The sequence below is a fragment of the Cyprinus carpio genome, chromosome B2, assembly GCF_018340385.1.
Source record: "Cyprinus carpio isolate SPL01 chromosome B2, ASM1834038v1, whole genome shotgun sequence".
Classification (NCBI taxonomy): Eukaryota; Metazoa; Chordata; class Actinopteri; order Cypriniformes; family Cyprinidae; genus Cyprinus; species Cyprinus carpio.
Window position 1 is genome coordinate 5,534,354 of NC_056598.1, and position 18,369 is coordinate 5,552,722.

General features: G+C 35.9%; 1 protein-coding gene across 1 annotated transcript in view; it reads right to left on the bottom strand.

Annotated features, from left to right (window-relative positions):
- tnk2b (tyrosine kinase, non-receptor, 2b) overlaps positions 1–17,879 on the bottom strand; it is a 128,635-nt gene extending 110,756 nt beyond the window's left edge. Inside the window, exon 1 of the mRNA XM_042717816.1 lies at positions 17,602–17,879. The gene's annotated coding sequence lies outside the window, so the exon portion shown is untranslated. The remainder of the gene's footprint in view (positions 1–17,601) is intronic.
- Between the last annotated feature and the right edge of the window lie 490 nt (positions 17,880–18,369).

Sequence of the window (18,369 nt, forward strand, 5' to 3'; positions counted from 1 at the left end):
CAACCTTATGAACTTCAAGTGTTTTGAGATGAAATATTTGACCTAGAAATGGTCTTTAATATATATATTAGCAGTGTTATTGTTGTGAGTTTCATGTTCTTTAATATTCATTTTCATATTTATTCAATGTTGTTATTGTTTGTCTTTTCCCCATTGTGACTATGCACTATGCAAATGTCAATGCTGTGTGAATTTAGTCGTTTTCAAAATTCATGTTTGCAATGTAGCTATTGTTTGATGTTTTGCATTGCTACTGTCATATACACTTCTAGTGTTTTTTTTTTTTTAGGTTAAATATTTGACCTAGCAGTGATAATGCTGTGAAGTTTTTCAATATTGGCTTTTGTAATGTATCTGTTTTCTAAACTTACTTAATTATAAGTAAATATGCTTTAAAATCATAAGATGTGATTTTGACAATATATGTGATAACAAATAAGGGTTAGCACAAATGTAATCTAAATGTAATCCAAAAGTAATCAGATTACGTTACCAAAAATGTGTAATCTAAGAGATTATATTACTGACTACAAATTTTGTCATGTAATCTGTAATCAGTAACTGATTACAATTCATAAGTAATCTACCCAGCTCATGACAGTCGAGCCATGCAAACTGAATCCGGACAGGGGGAGAGGTCAGCTTCACTGAAGACGCGCGTTCAACTTTAAACTCGTGATTTCAAATTATGTTGATTTATGCATTTGCGCACGGTCATATTCATGTAATTTTTACTGCGTGCTGCATGTAAAATGAGTGTTACCTTGGCATTAGTTGAAAAAATATTATTCCCAATGCACGCAAACTTCCCAGATTACAGAGTGCCCTGTTGGTTACAGTGTTTACTTTCTTTTTGTTTATATATTTAGTCTTTATATCGGCCACCCTGCTCTCTAAGATCTCGGCATCGGCAGTCAAGAAAACCAATATCGGTCGACCACTAATTTAATTATTGTACTAAATCGCAGAAAAGTACAGTACGTACTTTAGACTGCTATTCCAAGCTCTGTGAAGTAACATGAGGCAGGAAACTAGTTGACGTTAGCTAGTTAATTAGCCATGTTATCCGCCTCAGTAGCAAGCCAAATAGTATTTATTTCTACACTAAAACAAACAGCGGGTGGGTCTCTGTCTTGGGGTGAAAGAGGGAAAAATGAAGATGACACAAATATATAGGTTATGTTCGACCAGGAAGTATTTATTTAGCGATCGGTGCTAAAACATCATCTGTATGGAAAATCTATGTTTACAGAACATGGTTAGTCTATGTTACCTGAAAAATTCCCATACAACAGACTTTGTCTTTTTCGACGGGGGAAAAAGTTCCAGGGATTCATCTCCTTTGGCCATCCAACACACAGGGGACTCTGACTGCTCACACCAACCGGAGGAGGAGGGGTTGTGTGACTCGTTACGCTCTCTGCTGCACACAACAGGAGTCGTCCTACACTTTCCTTCTTTGAGGACACATAAAAGAACTGCGCTTACTGCAGGAACGGTATTGCGAATAATTTTGTTGTTTTTTGAACATTGAGTTTTGATGGTATAACGAAAAATTTTAGTGGTTTTGAAACCGTGTCTTTGTTGAATCACACGGTTTTTCCTACATTGAACGATTTTTTGTCCCGCCAAAGCCTTATTTGATCTGTAATTGGGTTTTGTGAGTGAAGCAGGCTACAGACGGAGTGACGGAGAGAATGAGCACAGCCAGTGTTGCCAACTTCTTTCAATGGAAAGTAACTAAACCCCGTCTGAAAAGTCGCTAAATGACGTCATACGCTAATTAACAGTGCGCCGTACTGTCTTGCCTCCCTGTGCTCACATAATGCATTTTAATGCAGCCAAATTCTCAATAAAACTGGTTTTATTATTATATTTTAATGTTTCTGTTGACAGACAATGGAATGAATATTATAATAACTGAAACGCGGTCCATTAAGACTACATTACCAGCTCTCAAAGTTATTAATTTGCACTAAAATCCTATACACGACATTGTCTAATGAAATCAAATACACATACGATTAAGACAATGGTTGTGCTGTGATTTCAGCTATACTTGCATGTAAAATAGAGTTATAAGCAAAATAATATATTTTTTTAACTGAAAGTGCTGCTCCTCGCTAGCTGAACAGAGCAGATGCAGAGAGAGAGAAGTGTGTGCGCTGGGAGAGCAAGACCATGCGCTCGTGCGGCAGTAGCGGAGAGTCTCAGAGACTAAATAAGGTTTGTCCAAGAAAGTAGCTAGATTTGTCGCTAGTCGCTTTTTTGGAAAAAAGTCGCTAAGGGAGTCTAAAAAAAAAGTCGCTAAATCTAGCGACAAAGTCGCTAAGTTGGCAACAATGAGCACAGTGCCCCACCCCTCCGTCTTCAGAGATCGGACCTAAGGTCCGATTCGCGACCTAATGACTCGTTTGAGCCGATTCATTATAATGAATGGTTAAAGCAATTGGTCTGCCCGTCAGTGTCTGAATCGTTGTATAACAAATCATTACTTCTTAGAAGAACATACACATCTGAAATGAGAAAGTAAGTGTGCTTACCCCATTTAGAAAGAGTGTTTAGTAAAATTTTGCCTTAATAATCCACAGTATGTATAGGCCTATGACAATGTGTAGTAAATTACCTATAAAATCATTTAGTTTAAAGTTAGACTGGAGTGAGATGAAACTAGATCAAAGCACAAAGCAAGCTGTTGCTAGCTAGCTGCTAATTGTATTAGATTTTATATGGTAAAAAATTACACTATTACACCTTTTAACGCTACGTTTTTAATGCTACTTTTTAATTGATATGATTATACTAAAATAATTATCAGGTCTATCAAAAAAGGATTTTATCTTTGAAAACTATGAAAGCCAGTGGTGGAAAAAATCACAGTGAGATGACAGTGAGAGTGACAGGTAATATCTGTGTCTGATAATTGCATAATTTGTAAATAGATAAATTGTGATACCTTTGACATTTCAAATATACTTTGGTATCGATGATGTTTACATGTAAAATAAGTTGTAATCGCTTTCTTTTACTATCTAGCCTGACAGTGATCGTTTTTTCATGAATAAATAGAAGATAAAAAAAAATATCACAAACTGTTTCTTTGTATTTATTTTAAATGTAACATTTATTGTCAATATTGGGCTTGCGGATCATGTGGGTACTAGGGTACTCTTTGCTGTGTGTGGATGTCGGTCAGCCACCACCGAAGACCAATTTTGACCCAGGAAAAACCCTGAATCACTGATGTTACATTTTGTCTATATTCTTGGTACCTTTCTGGACCTTGAACTTAGTAGGACCCTTGCTGTCTTTAGAGGGTCAGAAAGCTCTCAGAATTCATAAAAAATATCTTAATTTGTGTTCCGAACACGAACAAAGGTCTTATGGGTTTGGAACAACATGAGGGTGAGTAATTAATGACCAAATTTTCACTTTTGGGTGAACTATATATATATAATATATATATATATATATATATATATATATATATATATATATATATATATATATATATATATATATATATATATATATATATATATATATATTAGGGCTATATATATATATTAGGGCTGTCAATCGATTCAAAACTTTACTAGTGAGACTGTTTATCCAGTCGAGAAAACGTAGTTTGCATCTCATCTGGCCATAAAGCGGTGGGATGTTGACAATCCGTTCAGTTTGTACTTCACACAGCATGACGTGTGAGGGCTCGCGCTCTTCAGAGACAATCACTGAATATGACAGAGCTCTGCAATCTCTGATGTAATCAGCCTGGTTTCCTTTATATTAGCGCTGTTTTGGAAGGACTGTTTGAATGCATTCGCTTCCTGGATCACTGGACTGAAAACTTTCCCGGAGTAAAACATCAATAGAATCTGTAAAGAGTCTACTTTTATTTGTATACACACATAATAACAACAAAACTTTGTACATTTATAAAATAAAGAAAACAAACAGGGTGCACTTTCTGCAGCCTTGGTCTGCGGTGATCTTCATTTAGAAACGTGTCATTAAAATGAACTGTAACTCAGTGAATACTCAACACAGAGACATGAGAGATAGATCTATAGAAAGCTTGACATGTCTACTTTTAAACTGAGCAAGTGCTACCAAAAACAAATATTCTGTGATGAAGTAATCCATATGAAACCAACGTGATGGCCAGTCTTTCACGTCTCCCTTCATTATATCTAATGTGACCACGCCCACGCGCCGATCGCAAAAAATTACTGTGATAGGCTATTCTCTGTTCATGAATATAGCCAAATATGTTTATAACTATATGTATTGTATAGGCCTACATACAAAGCATGCTTGTGTTTATGAATGTAACTAAGGTTCTGTTCATAAATATCTACTCTGGTGTAAGTATTTTGAATGTGTTATACCCGGGATCCTCTGAGGTGTAAATGTATCAAGTAAGCTGTAAATATCACTGATAATATGTGTGCTATGTGGTAATTGTGTTTTTTTATATTTATATATATATAAATTAGTACTTTTTTGTACTCTTTTTTTTATTATTATTATTATTTTTTTTTATAAATTATTACTAAAGTTGTATTAGTGGTCTTTATTGTTAATGTTATTTCTCAGTCACACACCTGGCTGAAAGGCTCATTATGCAGCTCATTATGCGGGCCTTTGTCTTCTCAGGTGTGAATCACAGCATTATGCATGTTAGTTGACGCCTTCTCGCATATACCTTACAAAGAAATAAATGCAGTTTTGGCACAACATGTGAATGAGTAAATAACTACAGAAATTTAATTTTATCCGACCTTCTCTCAACTGTTTACTTTCATTTAGACATAACCAACTTAGTCTATATGTAAACCTTGTGTGTTTTGACAGTATTAGCGCAAAAGCTAACTTAGTCCAGTAATCAGGAGCTGTTTGACGGTTTTTGTGCGCGTGGTTCAGCTGTCCCACCTCAGAAAAAGCACATGTTAGAACAGCGCGTGAATGAAACGTTTAACAGCTCTAAAGATGCAAATAATGTACTTTTGTGACTGCAAATAAGTGCAGTGTCCTGTAAGAGGAACTCTATCGCTGAGTTAACACTGATGTGAATGTATGTCGCATTGTACAGTATCTTGAGACAGAGGTGCCAGAACTGCAGCTGACAGAACGCACTGTAGCACAATATTTCTTCAAAAGCAGATCGTGGAGACATTTTTATAGTCCACGATCAAAAATCGTCATATCACACACCCCTAGCTAGTGGTCAGTGGGTGGAGTCTGTGCCCAGTCACCAGTAGGAAGTTTAGGAATGTCACCAGGCGCCATGCCTTGAATCAGTCTGATTCACATGGCCACCAAACCTCCACCTACAGCAAGGAACAGGCAGTTCAGACACACCACCCCATTCTACTCTCCTGCACACAAAGAGCACTTTTGTCCACACACAAATACACAGTGGTACATTTCCTCTGCAGTTCTGGGTAGCCAGTTGTGGGGACTGACAGCAGAAGACTGACTTTTCCAGCAGAAACACAAACATTATGCAATAAGAGTTCAGGAAAAGGGCTGTGTTTGGGGCGTTGTGGGAGAAAACTGTCTTACCAAACTATCAATAATCATCTCATCACTATAGGCAATGTTCGTTCCACTATTGGTTCCAACTTATGACAGAGCACAACCTCCAGACAAAATGACAACACATAGGGATTGCATGCCTGTGCACATTTCAAAGCACTGAGTGACACTGACATCATGGCACCACGGTGAGGGCACAGTGCCATGGTGCTCTGCAATCTGCATTCAATGTGCCACAATAACAGCAGTCTATAGTTATTTTCATGGCAAGATCAATCTATTTTAAAAGAAACAAACAGTAGTTATGAAAAAATAACAACTGACAGATTTTTCACTGCAATATCCGATATGAAATAAATTTAAAAAAACATTAACAGACAAATAGATTTTCCTTTTCCCGCTAAATTTTTAACTATTTAAAATGGGTAAAGTCTTACTTCAGTGTAGGGCTCAAGTTGACGTGCTGACTGGCTCCGCACATCTCTCTCACATTACAGCGAACAAATTAAATCATTGGGGTGTTTCTTAATATCCATTTCTCATTGTACTTAAAATCGAAACATCATTACCAGGACTTTACAAAATGGTTTAAGTGCCCCATTATGGATTTTTGAAAATTACCTTTCATGCAGTGTATAACACAGCTCTAAGTAAATGAAAACATCCTGCAAAGTTTTAAACCTGAAAGTGCAAAATTAGGGATGTTCGGCAACTGAAATTATTCAGTCAGAAAAGCTCTTTTGGTGTTCGGCTGAATAAGTGAACAGACCAAAAAAACTGTACCAAACACTAGAGCAGAGCAATATGGGCAAAAATTCATCTCTGTATTTTTTGGCCGAATTGCGATATACGTATATATCTTGGTACTCGTTTTTTGTATTTGTATTTTTAAAAAATCTGTATTTAATATATATATATATATATATATATATATATATATATATATATATATATATATATATATATATATATATATATATATATATATATTATATATATATATATATATATATATATATATATATATATATATATGCCATGCCTTGAATCAGTCTGATTCACATGGCCACAATAATTTTTTTTTTTTTTTTTTTTATTACTGCACAATGTTGTCCAACAAAACAATACATATTAAAGGCTATGTAAAAAAATAAAGTGAATGAACCATTTAAGCCTTTATATTATGTGCAAAAAAGGGTTAAAATCACATTTCATTCTAACATTGTAACACTGTGATCTAAAATCAAAAATAAGGCTTTTAAAGCGTAAGTTAAATTCACTAAAAATTTAAATAAATGAGAACAAAAGCACAGAGTTGTGTTAGGCTATTTTGATTACCCGATTACATCACAAACTTCACAGACTTCAGTGAACAAGCTTCACCATGTGCATACACGGCAAACAGATGAAGGGCAATGAAATAGAAGCACAAGAATTCTGATTAAAATATGCATTTTTCTAAAATATAATAATTATTTAACAATAAATGTGCCATATAGAATTTTAAACCTACAACTGAATTTTTATGACAGCAGTAGCCTAACTGTAAAGTTAGACTATTGTAATTTGGTAATCAAAATAGCCTAATACAGTTAGTCTGTGTTTTTTTGCCATTTTTAGTTTAGTGACTTTAAATCCTGATTTAATATGCATTTTTTTGTTTTTGAAAAAAGTTTGAAAAAAGACTTAACTAGTAAAATGTGTACAGGTTATGTGAAAACTAATACAAGTAGGATAATAAAAAAAAGACTCATGTTTAGGATCTCTGCTTGATCAAGCCGCTGCATCAATAATGCAAAAAATCCAAATAATCCAAAACTAATCCAAAGCTAATCCAAATTTGTGTATTTAGATTGTAATGTTACAATGTTAGAATGTGTAATGTGAATTTAACCATTTTTTGCACATATTATATAGGATATACTAAATGGTTACATTCACTGTATGTGTTTTCATAGTCTTTATGAACATTGTTTCATTGGACAACACTGGTCAGGATTAGGGATGTGCATTTTAACCAAAAGTAATATTCGATAATCGCTGGGTATTATTCGATTAGTAGTCAAAAATCACACCCCTCCCGTGCATGCACCCACACACTTACGCACGCATAAACACACACCCATAAAAAGAGAGAGAGGGAGAGAGACTATTCAGGCTTTCAATCTGTATGATAACAAACTGTTTAATTCATTAGAAAAAGGTCTATCCTAACCCAAGCCAATTGATGGTTGTATGATTGCTGAAAAATATTAATATAACATAACCGAATGACGGCACTTATTAACGTAACAGTCCGTCGATTATCAACTGCTCACAAGGCTATAGGAGCCTAGGACATTTCTATTTTAAAAATGAGCATGAACATGAATAGCATTTTTTTTTTTTAAGTTTACAGATTAATTAAGATTAGAACAGATTAATTCAACCATGAATATTAGGCTTAAAACACATTACATCTGACCGAGTCCGACCCGAGCCCATGTCGCTGTCCTCATTACACAGCTAATGTTGCAGCCATTATAATACTTTAGTTTTGGTTTTTAATGGCAAAGTGGTCATATTTTGTTTCGATTCTTTATTAATTTATTTCAGAAATATGATTGGAACATTTTATGTTTGTTAAATTCAAGTTTGTTTGTTTTTTAAATAGCCTACAAAGAGGCCAGCGCAAGACAATGAGTTGAGCATTTTTGATCAGTTTATCTTTCTCAAAAAAATAAAAAATAAATACTGTAAGATTAGTGTCATAATATTTTTAGGAATAAAGTCAAAATTATGATAATAAAATCATGTTACATTGCGTGTAGTAAAAGTGAATATATTACACCTGTATACTCCGCCAAAAAAATTAATTAAAAAAAAAAGTATGTGGCACCTGTCATTCTTCACATTTAACACGAAAAACAGCAATAGGCTTACTGGCGATTTTTTTAACTCAAATTTATGTATTTCACGAGACACTCATTTGTATTAAATTGATCTGGGTTTTTTTCAACATGCACTCAAATATTTATTTGTTTTATTTCGTGCTGCAAATATTAAACAGGAAAATATAATTGATTTACATGCCGCTTGAAAGGAGGCGAATATCTCACTACAAATTAAAGAGCTTAAAAAACATTTATTGTTTGTATTTTATCTTAAGCCCAAAGCTTATAGCGATTAAAACGTTACATATTATTTCCAAGCATTTATACCATAATTAAAAGCTTGTGAATAGTCACATAACGTTATTTACTTCAGAAAAATCAACATAACAGAGTCAAAAAAAAATTTGTATATGTGTGGTAGGTGTTTGTTTTTGTTTATCAGTGGATTGTTTATTTTTTTTTTTTCTTTAAATAAATAATATTTTTAATGCAGCTAGCTCATAATCACGACTTAATACGTGGGAAACATGAAGTTTCTCGCTCAGCACAGTGGAGTGCATCGTTTTGTTAACCGTTGTTTGGTACGTGGTGACACAGAAGACCCTCTCACAACATATTCCTTTATAGATCTATTGCGTTTGCCGCTCAGAAATGTTCACAGTAGTTAGTTCATCAGTAGTTCCCTGCTCCGGTGCGGTTAGCGATCACACTGCATGCGTATCGCACCCTAATTAAACTGAACCGCGCTCTGGCCCACCTCTTCCAAGCAACGGATCGCACGGAGCGATCACATTAGTCAACCGAACCGGGCTTTGGGGGTCAGACGCACTCGGGCACAGTTCAGATCCTTAGAAAATAATCGCACAGCCTAATCGATATTCTGTAATTAAATCGACTAATCAAATATTCAAAAATCCTGACCCATCCCTAGTCAGGATGTAAAATTTTAAGACATAAAACATTTTTAAAACTTTTTTTTTTTTCATCCAAATACAAAAATGTTGAAAAAAGTGAGATTAATTACTTTGGAATATTGGAAGAAAAAGTTACGAGACAAAAAATGGGCTAGGGCAATTAAGGGCAAAGTTTTACAGTGTTTAAGCAAAGTACAAAAGAGTCTATTTTCATAAATTGCAGATGCAACTAAACACTGAGTACTATTTCACTGGTTAGTGGCACTGAAAAGAAAGAGCACACCAATGTCCACCAATTTTCAGTGAAAAACTTTTGAAGGAAGATTAAACTGAAGAGAAGACCTTTGAGACAGGCAAGTAAATTATTTATTAGTTGTTAGTTATAGGGATATTAATATATATATTTTTAATTGCAGTCATCTCACCTAAATGTCTCCTCACTCAAAGTATTTATTAGTGCTGTCAAATGATGAATCGTGATTAATCGCTTCCAAAATAAAAGTTTTTGTTTACATAATATAGTGCTGTCAAAAGACCTGGTACTTCGGTACCAAGTCGGTACTAAAAAAATGAAAACGTTACAGTACCACGTTTTTTAAGTACCGGTGGTACCGAGTAACCTGGTTCTTGATGCACTATCCGAAAGGTGCACTGATGCGATCTCTTCATAAAAGCACAGACATGGCGACCTCGAAAATGAGGAAACACATTAACTAACAAAACACTTCAAGCAGGTAAGTTTCATTTAAATGTTTAATATTTGGTGTTTCCCAGACCTTGATTTATTTGTGGCACCCAATATCAAAATTCACTGCCACAAATAGATTTTCCAAAAGGCTTTGACTTCGTTGAATAAACATAAGCACTGTTTATTATATAGAATGAAGTTTTTTATTAACTATTCAATGCTCCTTCAGAACTCTTATTAGGGTAAAAAAAAAAAAAAAAACAGGAAGACATGATATTTACTATTTTTACACACCAGAGGCTTTTAAATGAATTGTGAATCTAAAATATGTGTGTTAGAGAATGTACAAATGGTTAACATTGTGTCATATCAGTCAAAAAAGCAGGTCTGTGTTTTTTTTTTGTTTTGTTTTTTTTTAGCTAACTTAGTTGTTATTCTTGGCTGAATACCTCTAGGAGGTTTTAAAACCCCTTAAAAACCCCTTTGCGGTCAAGGATCGGTGACGGCCCCAGATTATTGTTGTTTCACTTTCACAGCACATTAAACATCACACTCTTGACAAACTGTGCAATCAGTAGAAAGATTAAAGACTCTAGTTTCGATATTTGACCACTTAATAAAACATTGTTGTTAAAACATTGTTGCAGTAACAGTAATTTAGTAATTTATGCCAGGAGTGCAAAATAATAAATCCATATTATGTCAAATTTTGAACAGAAATTCACCACGCATTCATATTCAGTCACGTCAGCAGCGGTTTATTTGTGTTCACATAGATTCACTGGACAGCGTCTATAAGGGATTATAGTCCAAATATCCATGTACATGGAGATATATTTACTCATGTTTACTTCATATTTCTTCAGATAGAATCATAATTTTTATTCATTTATTCATTCACTGATTTACACAAACTGATGATAAATAGCCTCTCCCAGTGCTGTCTCTGTGTGTGCTCCTCGGTGTTCGTGCTCTGACTCAGACAAACTCTGATTCGTCCTTCGCCTTGTCAATCTTTTGTCTCATAACAAGACAACGTCGCACCGTGTCACATGCTTCCTTCACTCTTCCGCATTGATATCTGACCACAACAACACAGAGAAACCTCTGTACCCACGAAATATCCAAATAATAAACACACGATTACGATAGTATATGGGTTGTATGTGATTTGGGTTGTATGTGGTGAGATTTGGGGCATTTTTTATAAAATTGTATAAAAAATATTATTATGCATATCTGTAATGCTAATTTGTGCAGCGATATAAAAGGCTATAAATAGCATATTTTAACAACAGTAAATGACCAAATTCCACGTGATCGCAAAAGGGAGTTATTACAAACACTCGTTGGTGGTTTAAAGTGAGTTCTGAGTAAAAGTGTACTAATAAATTCATAGATTGTCTTATGTAGCTTGATGCTATTGTTAGCGCTAATGCAACTACATAACAGGTGCGGTTCTTCTTCATAATGCATTTTGTCATTATGATTTACGTAAGGTCGTAAGAAAATGTTTTGTTGTATTTTTATAATAAGACTTTTGATAATAGCTGGGTAAATGAATACTGGGATTGAAGCGATGTGGCTTGGTAAACCTTGAAACACCACAATAAAGGCTAATAACAGAGCCGTAGATCACTGACAAGCTACGCAATATCGTGTTCTTTATTGAAGGCGATTCATCTGCGATAATGAACGTGATATTGCATAGCTTGTCAGTGATCTACGGCTCTGTTATTACCTTTTATTGTGGTATTTCAAGGTTTACCAATAATTACACCATACATGCACAGGGTTTCCCACACATTGATTTATTTGTGGCGGGCCGCCACAATATCAAAACTGACCGCCACAAAACGATTTTCCAAAAGGCTTTGAATTCATTGAATAAACATGAGCACTGCACGGTTTCAAAAATCAAAAAATGATGCGGGTGTTTTTATATCACTGTATTTCAGAAGGAAAACCGACTGTATTTAGAAAATTTTCGATTTAATTTTCATTTCATTTTGCATGTAATGCTTGATAAAGGCAGCGTTTTTTGAGCTCAGCGCTGCTTTACAGCCTTTACCGGAGAATCCTGTATCTCTCCCCGCTCTTAAAGCGCCTCCTGCTGCCAGAAAATGAATTTGCATATATATGTATATATGGGGGCGGGGGAGTGCCGCCACAAATGGAGTGTGAGGCTGTGGGAAACACTGATGCATATTATTAAAGTCTACTGTATTTCACAGTCAACGCATATGGCTTTTTGGCTAGGTTTAAAGGGAAAGAGCACTTTTAACTGTATCATTTTAGAGATTTAAAGTGCTGGAAATAGCTGTGTGAAATGCTTGAAAGTCATTAAAAATTGCTTGATTTACCAGGTTGTACAAACCCTGAAATTAATTATTTAATACATTCGACTATTTCTACCACAACACCATGGTTACAGTTAGCTTACCGCTTCTGGTTCCCTGACATATGTCAGCGCTGATTATAACAGAGATTTCTGTGCAGAATTTGAATGATTCTCAGTAAATCTTGCAGCAACCTTGTCATTGTTGCATTTGGGCAGTAACAGTGTCGCGAAATCAACTTTGGCTCCTGAGTAAAGCTGTTCTGAGTTCGGACAAGTTTGTTTGCATCACAGTCCGAGCTGATAAACGGTCCGCGCTGCGCAGCTGAAACTTAGCGCATTTTAGTTTCGCTTTTGTTTGCCGTTTTATCAAATGCAACAGAAATGGCAGCACTTATGAGTTGAACAACGTAACATTTGGTCACAGTCTGGAGCCCTGAGTTACAAAATTTCTGGAAGAAAAAGATAAGTTAAATAGTATTTTATTTACATTGAAAATAGAAATGATAGCTCACTTTTACCATCTGAGTCTGAGAAAGTATTTTTCAGCACTGAAAATAATGAGAAAAAGCAATTTTTTCCCTTTCCAGAGTAGGAAAACACCAACATAACATATTCACAAGAAATATATTTAATTTGGGTCTGTACAGTTGCTTTAAAAAAAATAAATAAATAAAAATAAAAAGTGGGTCAAATCGACCCGCGAAACATCAAAATTGTCAGAAAATTATTAATGTGTACTTAAAAACACATCAGTGTATCTGTATCCTCACTTTGCATGCACGTTCATGGCCCTAAATGAGAAAAAGTTACAAAATATCAAAAATAAAATCACAAATTAACTGGTATTTCCGACAGCTCAAAAATCAAAATGGGTCAAAGTGACCCGGAAGATAATACAAGGTAACATCTGGTGCTCAGTGAAGTCAAAAGTACAAAGACCAAGTTGGTCAAAAGTGTAAGACACTAGTAATGACACTGAGGGAATGGTCTAGCTCCAGTTAAATTTAGATGTAATCAGACGCTAATCTGCAGGTATCGTAGAACAAATCTTTCTTGGGGCTAGAAGTCAGTGTATATTCTGGCAAACTGTTTACCAATCACATTTCGCATTCGGCAAAACAAACTGTGATACACGCCATTTACCAACACACAATGGGTAAATTACAAAGCACAATGTTCTTTACTGTTTTCTCAGCAAGATACCATAGAAAGGAATTTAAAGTACAAGGTTTACAAGATTTAAAGTAAGAGGCGGGTCAACAGTTAAAAAAAAATTCAAAGTTAAAGTTCATGCAAACAGATATTAATAGACAAATTTCAGTCAAATATTTATGGTTTATAGCAAAATCCACCCTGTGTTCTATTAGGAAGGGCTCATCCCTATGCCCTAATCCCTTCAAAGGGTTTACCCTCCAGAGTGAAAGCTTCGAAGGGTTGAAGGGTGTAGGGGATCAAACAACTGTTTCTTAAAGTGCCCTTCTGCATCATCATCACTTGCCCACACGGAAGCACCGTCATCATGCAAAGAATCTGCGCAAAGGATCATGGTGGACCGAAGTGTCCATCAGTTGTACCCTTCGAAATCCTTCATTCCGAAGGGCCCTTTGAAGTGGCCAGTTTTGAGCACTTTGGTTTGGAACGACCCTTCAATATGGCGGCCATGATTGTTTTCACTCCTAAGTGCCCTTCAGAGGGTGATATATCCTGTTTGGAACGCACCGACTGTGTTAAAGTGTGGACTTGCTTCTTGCATCAGACCAAGGCTGCATCTCATTGCTAGTTTTACTTGATCTTAGTGCTGCGTTTGACACCATAGATCACGACATACTCATAGATAGATTACAAAACTATACAGGTATCCAAGGGCAGGCTTTAAGATGGTTTAGATCCTACCTGTCCGATCGCTACCACTTTGTTTATCTAAATGGGGAGTCATCTCATTTATCACCAGTAAAATATGGAGTGCCACAAGGATCTGTCCTAGGTCCTCTGCTATTTTCAATATACATGTTGCCCCTTGGTAATATCATTAGAAAATACGGGATTAGTTTCCACTGTTATGCTGATGATATTCAGCTATATATCTCAAAAAGACCAGGTGAAACTTCTAAATTATCTAAGCTAACAGAGTGTGTTAAAAATGTAAAAGATTGGATGACCAATAATTTTCTCCTATTAAATTCAGATAAGACAGAGATATTACCTTATTGGACCAGAAAACATTACACAGAATCTCGTAGATTACAATTTGCAACTAGACGGATGTACTGTTACTTCCTCTACTGTAAAAAATCTGGGTGTTATATTAGACAGTAACTTGTCTTTTGAAAATCATATTTCCCATGTTACAAAAACAGCATTCTTCCATCTTAGAAATATTGCCAATCTACGAAACATGTTACCTGTTCCTGATGCAGAAAAGCTAGTTCATGCATTCATGAACTCTAGACTGGACTATTGTAATGCACTGCTAGGTGGTTGTCCTGCATCCTCAATAAACAAGCTACAGGTAGTCCAAAATGCAGCGGCTTGAGTCCTTACCAGGTCAAGAAAATATGATCATATTACCCCAATACTACAGTCTCTGCAGTGGCTACCTATTAAGTTCCGTATCAGTTACAAAATATTATTACTTACTTATAAGGCCCTTAATGGCTTAGCTCCTGCGTACCTAACTAGTCTTCTACCACGCTACAACCCATCACGGTCCCTAAGGTCAAAAACGCTGGACTTTTGATAGTACCTAGGATAGCCAAAGTCCACTAAAGGAGGTAGAGCTTTTTCGCATTTGGCTCCCAAACTCTGGAATAGCCTTCCTAATAATGTTCGGGGCTCAGACACACTCTCTCTGTTTAAATCTAGATTAAAAACACACCTCTTTGGCCAAGCATTCAAATAATGCATCTCATAATTTTGGACTGCAGTTATATCTGATCAAATGTGCATTATTATTCTTTAGCTTGGGTTAAACAAATTAATTTTACTTGGCTGGAACAGCAGCTACGCTAATTATGTCTCTATTTGTTTCTCTGCTTTGCCACGGGACTTACATCCCGTGGTAACTAGGATTTACACAAGCTCCAGTCTGGATCCAGAACACCTGAGAAGAGATGATGCCAGCCCCTCAGAGGACCTCAGATGATGCTAACCCAGAGACAACATACAGAACTACCACATTTTGCTATAAGTTTGATTGCATAATTGCTGTTAATAGTGTTAATCGTCTGTTTGTTTACGTCTTTTTATTGATTTTTCTGAACATTTCTGCCATATGCACATGAACTGACAGTCACCACTGATAAGCTACTACTAAATATTGTAGAAACTTAATTTTCTGTAAAGTTGCTTTGTAATGATTTGTATCGTAAAAAGCGCTATACAAATAAACTTGAATTAAAGTAGAGCGCAAACAATTATATTTGGAACATTAGAATAGAATATATTATTCCAATCCACCTTTTTCTTGTCGTAAAAATGGGTGTAAATTTGTAAATTCTATGGGTCTGGCTTCCAGTCTCATCTGCATCCACTCTGTCCAGCTATTTTTAACTGAACAAAACAGTTCATTTTGCTGCTTGATATTGAAAGTATCTTATCATACTCTTATCATAATAATGGTGTGTCTTATCATATTATTTTAATCTATTACCTTAATTATGAACACACTCGTTTGTAGCGCAAACAGTTTTACCATTTATTGCACATTGTTATTCTCCTCGTTATTTACCTATAGCGGCTGATGAACTGGAAGTCTCACCCATAGGCTTACTTTCGGGTTGAAAAAAAAAGGTGGATATGACGGTCACTTCAGCGTATTCATTCCAGAACTAAAGAACACCCGGTGCTGCGGCGAAAGCTATTGATCTTTACCTGGAGCTGTCAAAATGACAGAGACGATGAGTTTATATTTTCGCTACTTACCTGAACTTCTTCATTACAATAAATGATGTTTGTCATATTGTTGAGAGTTTTGTTCGTTTTATTGTTACGCATCACGTGTTGGTAAATAGCGTGTACCACAGTTTGTTTTGCCGAATGCGAAATATGATTGGTAAATAGTTTGCCTGAATATACCCTGACCCAAGAGGATGTCTCTTCAGTCAGCTTGTTTCGTCACAAGCAAAAAAAAGAAGAGCCGAGCAGCACCGGGTTTTGTGGCCTGGCTTGCCTTTACATGCAAGGATACTTATCACACCTAAAGCAAGATACAGGGCCTAGGGGCAGCACTTAAGGCAAACACACTGAAGGTCTGCAGCAGGCATCTTCCTCTCTTAGAAAAACACACACCCCTACCAGCAGGCCTGGATGAGTCACGCTGTGCTGCCATAATACAAATAATCACGCTTTTTATGCCAGTCATTATGCAACCTACTCACATTTACATGCTGCTGCAATGTAGGTTAAGAGCAACAGCTGCAGTTATATGTGTGACCCTGAGCTCTAAAGCAGCCATACATTCTCCATCTGAATCAACCTTTTGTGCTGCATGACTGTAATTCAGCATTGATCACAAGTGAGTCTTTCTTTGTTCACAATAAGAGGCAGTAATGCAAATAACAATGGCAGTGATGAGGCTAATGCTTTTAACGTCACAAATTAATGAAGGTACAACAAGCAATTTGGTATGAAATGTTAAAAAACAAAAACAAAGAGAAAGTCTCTGACATATGAAGTGGAGACCGTTTCGTCCAGCACTATGTGCTGAAGCAGGGATTGGGAAAGGATTCAGTCTCATCTTTCGAAAGTGACGCCAGGATAATAGCACTCCTCACCCCGAAATGAGACGAAAATAGAGAGGAATCTCACCTAAGGTCCACAATAACAATTAAGTTACACGATGAGTTACATTTTTAACATTGTGAATCGAACACCACTTACTAGACTATAAATTATGCCTCTCAAAGTACCATTCACGTAACTTAGCACCAAACATGTAATAAAAACTGAACGCATTTTGTCAAATCTCAACCATCTGAAAACAAATAAAGACACCAAGCTACTAGACTGAGACTGAATCAATCTTTTAAGCCTATAAGGAGCCAAATTCCCGCCACTGACTTTCCTAACATGCAGGTGAAATCTTGAGATCAGCGCGAGGACCCAGATATGAGGAAACGTTAAAACAATTTACTCGCTTAATTTGTGTTTATCTGTTAAATTCCACGCCCTTGTGAAACTTTTTTTTACAGCAGTAATAGGTAAGGTGTTACAATAATGCGTGTTACACACTCTTTTAAGTCCTACCTGTCAGACTCGGTGTTCACTCGATAACGCCAGGTGTCTGGTGACTGAACAGAACTTCACTCTATGTTGGTCCTGGGTGTATACGGCAAAGTTCAAAGGAGTTCTAAAGTTTTATCAATTTGTTTTAGTGTGTAATATGCTTTGCTCTATAACCGCTGTCGCTTTCTCGCTGATTTCTGATTCGCGTTTCTGTCGCTAAATGAACTTACAGCAGAAATCTAGCGTCATTACTCAATTTCACTCGCGCTCTGTACATGCTCGTGGTTCTATTGACAACCCACTCTTAAAGAGACAGGACACTTGACTTTAATTATGACGGCACTCCATACGGCAATAAACAACCATAGTAGCTAACTCTAAACTTAATTTTAAACTCTACTCTACATTTTTAACACCAGATAACTGGTATGGTTTTAAGTTTGTATTTAAAATGTTTTATTTCTACGGGCACAGGGGAAGACATATTTTGCTTTTAAAACGCACATATTACTATAAAGCCTATCGCCAACTGGCTGTTTAAAGAAAGGGGGAACAATCAATTCGGCAGCTGTTAAGATGTGAGCTAAATGTACAGATCCTCTCGCTTTATTATGGCAGTCATAAGCTAGTCAAAGAGAATTCTGCAAAGTACTCTAGTTCATTCATGTGTTTGTTTGTTTGATTGATTGCAAGTAAGTGGTTGGTACACAAATATTGTGTTTTGGTATTTTATAGTGCAAGCAAAACATCGTGTGTGCATATTTAATAAAAGCATAGACATGACCTAAA